The 10,548-nt window shown below is 33.8% G+C and overlaps 5 non-coding genes across 5 annotated transcripts in view; all 5 read left to right on the top strand.

Annotated features, from left to right (window-relative positions):
• The first annotated feature begins 691 nt into the window (after nucleotides 1-691).
• LOC145848598 (5S ribosomal RNA) lies at nucleotides 692-810 on the top strand. The gene has a single exon (XR_014372061.1). It is a non-coding gene; the product is annotated as a 5S ribosomal RNA (ribosomal RNA).
• Nucleotides 811-3,452: 2,642 nt separating this feature from the next.
• Nucleotides 3,453-3,571, top strand: LOC145848597 (5S ribosomal RNA). Its single transcript, XR_014372060.1, has one exon. It is a non-coding gene; the product is annotated as a 5S ribosomal RNA (ribosomal RNA).
• Nucleotides 3,572-7,221: 3,650 nt separating this feature from the next.
• LOC145848593 (small subunit ribosomal RNA) lies at nucleotides 7,222-9,029 on the top strand. The gene has a single exon (XR_014372057.1). It is a non-coding gene; the product is annotated as a small subunit ribosomal RNA (ribosomal RNA).
• Nucleotides 9,030-9,211: 182 nt separating this feature from the next.
• On the top strand, nucleotides 9,212-9,364 carry LOC145848589 (5.8S ribosomal RNA). The gene has a single exon (XR_014372053.1). It is a non-coding gene; the product is annotated as a 5.8S ribosomal RNA (ribosomal RNA).
• A 222-nt stretch (nucleotides 9,365-9,586) lies between these two features.
• The window catches only part of LOC145848594 (large subunit ribosomal RNA), a 3,631-nt gene continuing 2,669 nt past the window's right edge, over nucleotides 9,587-10,548 (top strand). The window contains exon 1 of the ribosomal RNA XR_014372058.1: nucleotides 9,587-10,548. This exon is cut by the window's right edge and continues 2,669 nt beyond it. This is a non-coding gene — a ribosomal RNA (large subunit ribosomal RNA).

Below are 10,548 nucleotides of genomic sequence, written 5' to 3'. Positions count from 1 at the left end.
CAGTTACGTTTATATGTTTAATTCTATTGTATTCTATATTTATCGATAATTTAATAAATGTTTTAAAAGACTATTCTGGTTTTCCACGCTCTCTTCAAAAATGTGAGTTCTTTTAATTCTTCCGCTTAATTATTCATTTTAAAGTAAAACAACTAGTTATACATATTATTATATTATAATGTATGTGTATTATATACTATTATTTTATAACATAAACATAGTTGAGTTATTGAATTAAACGTCAAATATTTTATTACCTAAAATTAAGTTAATCGTAAAATCTGATGTAGTATGAGATATTCTTTAGAAACTAACTATAAATATTCTTGAAGTAAAACAATACCATCTATAAATAGAACAATGAGAAATAGTAAAACAAACTAAACACAACATGTTTATTTTAACAATATTTTTTATTTAGTTTAATCACTTAATAAACTTTACTTCTAATTATCATAGTATTTAATATAGAATATAGTTAACAATCTTTTAAACAAAGTCTTAAATAAAGTTACAGGGAGTAATTGTAATTAAAACACCAAAAAAATAGGTTTTAATAAAAAAAATACTTACATCAAGTTAAAACTTTATAAGGATTAATTTTAAAATATCAAATTGATTGTAAATCAAGTGCAAATAGGTTTTTTAAACAAACCGAAGGGTTTATAAAGGCTTGTAAACGCTCTCAAACGCCTACGACCATACCACACTGAGCACACCCCATCTCGTCCGATCTGGGAAGTTAAGCAGTGTCGGGCGTGGTTAGTACTTAGATGGGTGACCGCTTGGGAATACCACGTGCCGTAGGCTTTTGCTTTTTGAATTCATCTTTTTTGTACTATTTTTCTTTCTGACCTATTTATACTTATTACTCGTTTATTTACATTTCTTTAACGCTTAAAAGAAAAGTAAATTCTAGTTATTAGCAAATAAAAACTCAAGCCAATCAGATAACGTTATTTGCTGTTTAAACCAATTAGAGCGCTAAAAAAGTGGTTTGACCAGTTTGAGATATCGAAAAAATAATGGCACCATCTTGTAGAGTACAATTTTCTGAGTTGAAATTAATACAATTAGTCTTTTATACTAAAACTTTAAAGTTTTTTTGTCCAAAAACAAATAAAAGCGTGGCTACTTGAAAAATCAAACGAAAATAAATTTTGCACTTTTGTATTGTGAGTCATAATAAGTTATTTACTGTTACCAACAGATACTAGCAAAAGCTTTTTAAAGTTTTGTATTAACTTAATGTATTTGTAATTACTTTTACTTAATAGAAACTATTGAATTACGTTTACTTAGTTTACTTTTGTATGTGTATTAAATATATAGCAATTTTGTTTGAACTTAAATAAGGACTATTAAACTATTAAAAGAAAACTATCAAAGTTTACTAACTCAAAAGCTAAATCTTAGTTTTATTGTTATAAACATTTATGTTGTAATTTACTAATAACTAAATGAGTTTATTTCAAACAAAAAGAATTAAATAATGTTATGTTATGTCAAGCCTACTATATGAGGTATATAGGTATATAAGGTATACAAGCTTATGTTTGAAAATTATAATAATAAAAATAAAAATAAATATTTAGTTGGTAAAATTTGTATGTTTTAATATGCTTTGAAATTAGAGTTAGTATAGAAGTTTTTTTTTAAATATAATAAATATAAATTTAGTAACTGTTAGTTTTATACTTTAATAAAAGAAATATGGTTAACAAGTAAGTTAAAAATGAAAGAAGCATAAAAAAACACACTAATTAACTGCTTATTCAATAGTTTGATTATTTAATTATTTTTCTGTTATATAGTTTAATCGTATTGTATAAAAAATACAGAGGTTTAAAGTAAGTTTGAATAAAAATAAAACAAAACATATAAAATAAGCATTAGTTCAAATACATAGTTTTTTTTTTCTAAGAAAATTTAATTCTTTAATAATAAGTAGTAATTTAAATAAAAAATAATACAAATAAAGTTGTACAATATATATACAATAGTTTGTCAAACTAGGCAAACACTACTAGGCAAAAAACAAACTAGGCAAAAAACCTACAAAGTAGGCCACCACTACAATCCAATGTTCCAACTGGAAATTCAATGAGATCGTTACTGTACTTGTGATGAACGTTGATAATCCCCAAGATTGTAAGTCGAAGGCCTTACCCAACCTAACCAGCGCACTGGTTTTCTTACAACTGAATTAATCAACATTTAATATTGAATATAATCATTATTGATAGATAGAGGAATGTTGACAATCAACAACAGATTGTAGGTCAAAGGCATTACTCGACCCAAGTACCCACAACCTAGATTGAACAACATTTATTAGATAGATTTGTTTATTGATAGATAGAGGAATATTGTCAATCCACAACAGATTGTAAGTCAAAGGCATTACTCGACCCAAGTACCCACAACCTAGATTGAACAACATTTGTTAGATAGATTAGTTAGATAGATAAATAGTACAGTATAATCTCAAAGAATTTGAAGCCCGAACATTGAACGATAGTGGTGTTTCGTGACGACTAGCGGGATTCGATCTCTCAACCTTCTGCTTATGAGTCAGCTGATAAGACCACTGACCCACCGCGCCACGACAAAGATAAAGAAATATTTTGCTATATAAATAGGTTGATTTTTCAGTGAACTTCAAGTGTCAATTTTTCAGTGTCAATTACAGTGAACTTCAAGTAAGATATACAACAGTATATATATTTCCGAGTCTGACTTTGAGTACTTTTTATATATTATTAACAAGATTTTTTAGGAGTAATATCTGTTTAGTTCTTTAATATATCTTTAAAATAATAATATTTTTTAAGGTGTTTAAAACTTTTAGAAGCTGTATGTAATGTCTTTTAGTTTAATAGTTCTTTAAATTAGTAAAAAAAAAATAAGCATGGTTGAGTTATCAAATTAAACAAAATAGAACGTCAAGTATTTAATTACTAAAATTAATTTAATTAAAAAAAAATCTCAGGTAATCTAAAATGTCAGGAATTATTTAAAAATAAATATAAATTTAAAACTTATTATATTGAAAAGATTGATGAATAATACTCTTGAATGTATGAAATGTTTGTATTTGTAATGCAATAACATAAATGGATAGATCAATGACAAATTGTAAACATATTGTATTATTTTATTTTACGATTTTATTTTATTTATTTAATAATTCAATAAACTTTACTTCTACTTGTCCTGGTCTTAGGTAATTTATAGATAACAATAATTTAAACAAACACTTTTGTACAGTTACAATACAGTTTTAGTACAGTTTGGGAGTAACTGTTGATTAAAAAAACAAAAAAAAAGTTAATTCAGGTTAAAATTTTATAAGGAATAATTTTAAAATATCAAATCGATTGTAAATCAAGTGCAAATAGGTTTTTTAAACAAACCGAAGGGTTTATAAAGGCTTGTAAACGCTTTCAAACGCCTACGACCATACCACACTGAGCACACCCCATCTCGTCCGATCTGGGAAGTTAAGCAGTGTCGGGCGTGGTTAGTACTTAGATGGGTGACCGCTTGGGAATACCACGTGCCGTAGGCTTTTGCTTTTTGAATTCATCTTTTTTGTACTATTTTTCTTTCTGACCTATTTATACTTATTACTCGTTTATTTACATTTCTTTAACGCTTAAAAGAAAAGTAAATTCTAGTTATTAGCAAATAAAAACTCAAGCCAATCAGATAACGTTATTTGCTGTTTAAACCAATTAGAGCGCTAAAAAAGTGGTTTGACCAGTTTGAGATATCGAAAAAATAATGGCACCATCTTGTAGAGTACAATTTTCTGAGTTAAAATTAATACAATTAGTCTTTTATACTAAAACTTTAAAGTCTTTTTGTCCACAAACAAATAAAAGCGTGGCTACTTGAAAAATCAAACGAAAATAAATTTTGCACTTTTGTATTGTGAGTCATAATAAGTTATTTACTGTTACCAACAGATACTAGCAAAAGCTTTTTAAAGTTTTGTATTAACTTAATGTATTTGTACTTAGTTTAAATTAATAGAGTTTATTTGGTTTACTTTATTATGTGTATTGAATGTGCTAGTATCTAAAAATAAATACAACTAAAACAAAACAAACAAGGAGAGTACTTGAATAGAACCAACACAATTTACAGACCAGTTGTGTACTAAATTTAAAGAAATTCTGAATAGTGAATATGCAATTATTATTATAAGTTCAAAATTCACTTTAATTTAAATTAATGTATTTTGTAAATTGGTTTTATTTAATAGATAGTAGTGAATTACTTTATTTAATTTACTTTAGTATGTGTTGTATAACTTAATTTAAACCAGAAGCAAAACGGGATTATACTTTCAATAAACTACACAATTTACAGACCAGTTGTGTACTAAATAAAAAGCTATTGTGAATAGTGAATATGCAATTATTATTATAAGTTTATAAGTTCACAGTTTACAAAAGCTTTACAATTTAGTTATTATTTTGTTCATATTTGCATATCTAATTTATGAAAAGTTAGTGTTATGTGTTTTGGCTTTTTAATTTCTTTATTTGTACAACTGTTAGTTTTATATTCTAAAGAAACATTTTTAAATAAATATGTTTAACAAGTAACTTAAAAATAGAAGAAATATATTGTATATATTGAACTATTTATATTTATTCTAGCTATTTGCTTAGTGTATTTATTAATGTGATTATTTTATTTTGTTGTTTGTCTTATAGTTTAATCGTATTGTGTTGAAATATATATAACAAATACAGAGGTTTAAAGTAAGTTTAAATGAAAATAAAATAAGACATATAGTTGAAATATAAGTTTAAAAAAATATTTTTTTTTATTTCTTTGTTTGTTTGATTGTTTGTTTATTATATAATCGCGACGTTTCATTTTATTACTTTTAAGCATACTAAATATAATAATAGGTATAGTTAGAGGAAAAATTCAATTAGTTTCTAATGTAATAAAAAAGTTTATTTCCACAAATAAATAAATACCTGAAAAATCAAATGAAAAATAAATTTCGCACTCTTGTATTGTGAGTCATAATAGGTTATTTACTGTTACCAACAGATACAAGCGAAGGCTTTTTAAAGTTCTTGTATTTGTATTGTTATTTGTACTTAGTTTTATTAAAATGACAGTATTGATGGTTACGTTTATTAAGTATGTTTATTTAACGTTATGTAACTCAAGTAAAACCAGAAGCAAATAAGGAGACTACTTTCAATAAACTACACAATTTACATACCAATTGTATACTAAACTTAAAGCTATTCTATTCTATTTTATTCTTGATAGTTATTTTAAAGTTATTAAATTATACAAATGTATTTTGTAAAGTAGTTTTATAAAGTTACTATAGTTTATTTAACTTACTATAGTATGTGTTATATAACTTTAATTAAACTAGAAGCAAAAAGGGAGACTACTTTAAATAAACTACACAATTTATTGTTATATATAACTCTAATAAAACCAGAAGCAAAAAGGGAGACTACTTTAAATGAACTACACAAATTAAAATTATATTATTATTTATAAATCAATCGTGTTGTGTTTCAAAATAAATTTTTCAAATAATGTTTTACAAGTATTTATCAGTTATTTAGTTTTCTTTTTATAGTTTAGCCGTATTGTTTTATTTATTTGTTATTATCTTTATTTAATTGTTTGCTTATTATATTTATCGCCATGTGCTTAAAAAATAAAACAACTATATAGATTTAAAAAGTAAGTTTAAATAAAAATAAAATGAAACATATAAAATAAGTTTATGATTTTTTTTTCATTATTATTATTTTTATTTCATTGTTTGTTTATTATATCTATCGCGATGTGCTTAAAAAATAAAACAACTATAAAGGTTTAAAAAGTAATTTTAAATAAAGATAAAATGAAACATATAAAATAAGCTTATGTTTGATTTTTTATTTTATTTTTATTTAATTGTTTGCTTATTATATTTATCGCGATGTGCTTAAAAGAATAGAACAAATACAAAGGTTTAAGTTGTAAGTTTTAAATAAAATAAAATGAAACATACAAAATAAGCTTATGATTTATTATTATTATTATTATTATTATTTTTATTTCATTGTTTGTTTATTATATCTATCGCGATGTGCTTAAAAAATAAAACAATTATAAAGGTTTAAAAGGAAGTTTAAATAAAGATAAAATGAAACATATAAAATAAGCTTTTGTTTGATTTTTTTATTTTATTTTTATTTATTTTTATTTAATTGTTTGTTTATTATATTTATCGCGATCTGCTTAAAAAAATAAAACGAGTATTAAGGTTTGAAAGGTAAGTTTAAATAAAAATAAAATGAAACATATAAAATAAGCATATGTTTTTTTTTTTTTTTTTATTATTATTATTATTTTCATTCAATTTTTTGTTTATTATATTTATCGCAATGTGCTTAAAACGATAAAACAAGTATAAAGATTTAAAAAGTAAGTTTAAATAAAAAATAATACAAATAAAGTTTATTTATAATAAACAAACATATTTAAAACATTAAAAAAAGTAGTTTATATATATTATTTTTTATTTATTTCTTTTAAACATATTAAATAAAGTATAAAAAAAGTATTAAAACATTTAAACGTAGCATAAATAAGCTTAAAACATTAAAATAATTGAAAAGAAACAAACAAATTGAAAAAAATCGGCAAAAAAAGTTCAACAGCAACATTTGAGCATCATACACGTATGCATTACTTTACACTAGTGAGAGAGACGTGTTTGTGCGTTCGGTCGACTTGGCGAGAAAGCGGGCTTAAAGCATTACTGTTTAGCACCCGAGGCGCGGCTATTGCAGCGGCGGCGAACGTGCTATGTAAACGCATTGGAGCAGCGTATGAAAAACTACAAGCGTCCAGCGGCGGTAGGCTTATAGCTTTGCGAAGTCGTCGAGACGAGTAGCCGACGCAGGCAGGCACGGCTCGAGGCGGGTAACTGCAGCAGACAGATGGCGTGTTGCTGCTGACGAGTTAACCGGCAGAAGGCAAACGGTTGGTCGGGAGAAAGAACAGTCAGTTGTATAGCTGCATGCTGCAGTCGACGCGGGCTGGCGCTTTAAACAGCAAAAGGCCGGCGCCGACTTTCAGTAACGTTCGCAAGGCTTTTAAGCCGAGTGATAGAAAAGGTCTGTATTTATACAGTAAAAACGCTCAGTCGAGCAACGGGTTTAAACGCCCTCGGATAGTTATCTGGTTGATCCTGCCAGTAGTCATATGCTTGTCTCAAAGATTAAGCCATGCAAGTGTAAGTACGAGCTCACGTACAGTGAAACTGCGAATGGCTCATTAAATCAGTTATGGTTCATTTGATTGTACGCTTTTACATGGATAACTGTGGCAATTCTAGAGCTAATACATGCGTAAAGCGCCGAACTGACGTGAGGCGCGCATTTATCAGACCAAAACTAACCGGCTTTCGGGTCGTTACAATGGTGACTCTGGATAAGCTTGCGGATCGCACGGCCTAGTGCTGGCGACATCTCATTAAAGCAACTGCCCTATCAACTATCGTCGGTACGGTATCGGCCTACCGAGGTTGTAACGGGTGACGGAGAATCAGGGTTCGATTCCGGAGAGGGAGCCTGAGAAACGGCTACCACATCCAAGGAAGGCAGCAGGCGCGCAAATTACCCATTCCCGGCTCGGGGAGGTAGTGACGAAAAATAACAATGCAGACCTCGTACGAGGTCCTGCAATTGGAATGAGTACACTTTAAACTTTTTAACGAGTATCCATTGGAGGGCAAGTCTGGTGCCAGCAGCCGCGGTAATTCCAGCTCCAAAAGTGTATATTTAAGTTGTTGCGGTTGAAAAGCTCGTAGTTGGATATAGGGACGGCGAGGTTGGTCGGTCGAAAGGCTAGCACTGGCCTCGTTGTTCTTGTTGGTCGGTGCCTTCGCGGTGCTCTTAACTGAGTGTTGCGGTGGTCCGGCAAGTTTACCTTGAAAAAATTAGAGTGTTCAAAGCAGGCTTTACGCTTGTATAATGTTGCATGGAATAATGGAATAGGACCTCGGTTCTATTTTGTTGGTTTTCGGAGCACGAGGTAATGATTAATAGGAACGGACGGGGGCATCCGTACTGTGCCGTTAGAGGTGAAATTCTTGGATCGGCGCAAGACGAACGACTGCGAAAGCATTTGCCAAGAATGTTTTCTTTAATCAAGAGCGAAAGTCAGAGGTTCGAAGACGATCAGATACCGTCCTAGTTCTGACCTTAAACGATGCCGACTAGCGATCGGGCAGTGTCGAACTTAAGAACTGTCCGGCAGCTTCCGGGAAACCAAAGTCTTTGGGTTCCGGGGGAAGTATGGTTGCAAAGCTGAAACTTAAAGGAATTGACGGAAGGGCACCACCAGGAGTGGAGCCTGCGGCTTAATTTGACTCAACACGGGAAATCTCACCCGGCCCGGACACAGCGAGGATTGACAGATTGAGAGCTCTTTCTTGATTCTGTGGGTGGTGGTGCATGGCCGTTCTTAGTTGGTGGAGCGATTTGTCTGGTTAATTCCGATAACGAACGAGACTCTTACTTGCTAAATAGCTGCTCGACCCATTGGGTCGGAGACAACTTCTTAGAGGGACTAGTGGCGTTTAGCCACACGAGATTGAGCAATAACAGGTCTGTGATGCCCTTAGATGTTCGGGGCCGCACGCGCGCTACACTGACCGGATCATCGTGTGTTCCCTAGGCCGAAAGGTCCGGGTAATCCGTTGAACCCCGGTCGTGCTAGGGATAGGGACTTGCAATTGTTTCCCTTGAACGAGGAATTCCCAGTAAGCGCGAGTCATTAGCTTGCGTTGATTACGTCCCTGCCCTTTGTACACACCGCCCGTCGCTACTACCGATTGAATGGTTTAGTGAGGTCCTCCGATTGAGCCTGGTACGTGCGGCAACGCACTCGCCGGTGTTCGAAAAGACGATCGAACTTGATCATTTAGAGGAAGTAAAAGTCGTAACAAGGTTTCCGTAGGTGAACCTGCGGAAGGATCATTAACGAATCGAAATTTGATTTCAAGCGACGTCTCTTCTTCGAAGGGACCGAGCCCTGTAACTGTTATAGTTCGGTCGCGTTGCTTCCTGACAGCGGGAGTAATAATTCAGCACGCAAGTGCTGGCGCGGCCGCTTCTTTTTGAACACGATTTTTTGGTTGCATTGAGATTGATTAACACGAGAGATCTCTTAGCGGTGGATCACTCGGCTCGAGCGTCGATGAAGGACGGAGCTAGCTCCGAGAAGTAATGTGAATTGCAGGACACATTGAGCATCGATATTCTGAACGCGTATTGCGGCCTCGGGTAATCCTGGGGCCACGTCCGTCTCAGGGTCTTTAACACACCGATCCTTTCATTAGTTTGAAAGTGCCTGCGACTCGTTTCTGTATTAAGGAGCGTGTCGTCAAAGACAGCTGGTCTGGCGATTTCACAGCTGAAGCGTGAGCAGCCTGCTGGCCTCGGGTGAGGTAGCAACGACGGTAGGTGCTCGAGAATAAGTTAAGTGACTTCAAAAGGCCGACGTACAAAGCGCATGTACTTTTATAGTACATCACTTTTGACCTGAGATCGGGCGGGACGACCCGCTGAACTTAAGCATATCACTAAGCGGAGGAAAAGAAACTAACAAGGATTCCCCTAGTAACGGCGAGTGAAGCGGGATAAGCCCAGCGCTAAATCCGAGCCTTTTTGGAGGGCGAGGAAATGTAGCGTATGGAATTCAGCATGCGGCGAACCAACGACTGCCCACGTTCTTCTGATCGAGGCCTTTTCCCAGAGCGGGTGTTAGGCCCTTGGCGGCGGTCGTAATTCGTCCTAGCGGTTTTCCCGGAGTCGGGTTGTTTGGAAATGCAGCCCTAAGCGGGTGGTAAACTCCATCTAAGGCTAAATACTGGCTCGAGACCGATAGCGAACAAGTACCGTGAGGGAAAGTTGAAAAGCACTTTGAAGAGAGAGTTAAAGAGTACGTGAAACCGCTTGGAGGCAAACGGAGGCGCCCATCGAGTCGCCGGACGTTTTCAGGCGCTGCGAGAGCTGTCCTACTGTTTGAGTGATCTTCGGAGACTCTTACGGTTGCGCTGGCGTCGCGGCGCTGCACTAGCGTTCGGCGAGGGCCGCGACCGGTTGCTGGGCTGACTTTGGTCGTTCGCAAGGTAGCTCTTCTTCGGAAGAGTGTTATAGGCGTTCGATTAGCTTCGGCTCGGCGACCGAGGAGAGATTCCGCGTCGGTCTTCGGACAGGCTGCGTGTTGATCGCTGGAATACGGCTTTGGAAACTGCTCGCAGTCTCTAGAGTTTGTACAAGGCCTTCTTCGCGTTAGCGCTCAGACGCCAGGGGTCTGCGGCTTAAGCTGGCCACGTCTCCGACCCGTCTTGAAACACGGACCAAGGAGTCTAACACGCGCGCGAGGTGTTGGGCAGTACGAAACCCGAAAGCACAGTGAAGGCAAACGAGGCGAGATCCTTTCATTAGGCGCATCGCCGGCCGATCCCATAGGCCGCGTCCTAGGGGTCGAGCAAGA

Source organism: Thalia democratica, unplaced genomic scaffold, assembly GCF_965202585.1.
Source record: "Thalia democratica unplaced genomic scaffold, ktThaDemo2.hap1.1 HAP1_SCAFFOLD_1547, whole genome shotgun sequence".
Lineage (NCBI taxonomy): Eukaryota > Metazoa > Chordata > Thaliacea > Salpida > Salpidae > Thalia > Thalia democratica.
Note: the sequence above shows the minus strand (reverse complement) of the source record. Positions and strands in the feature narration are given on the sequence as shown.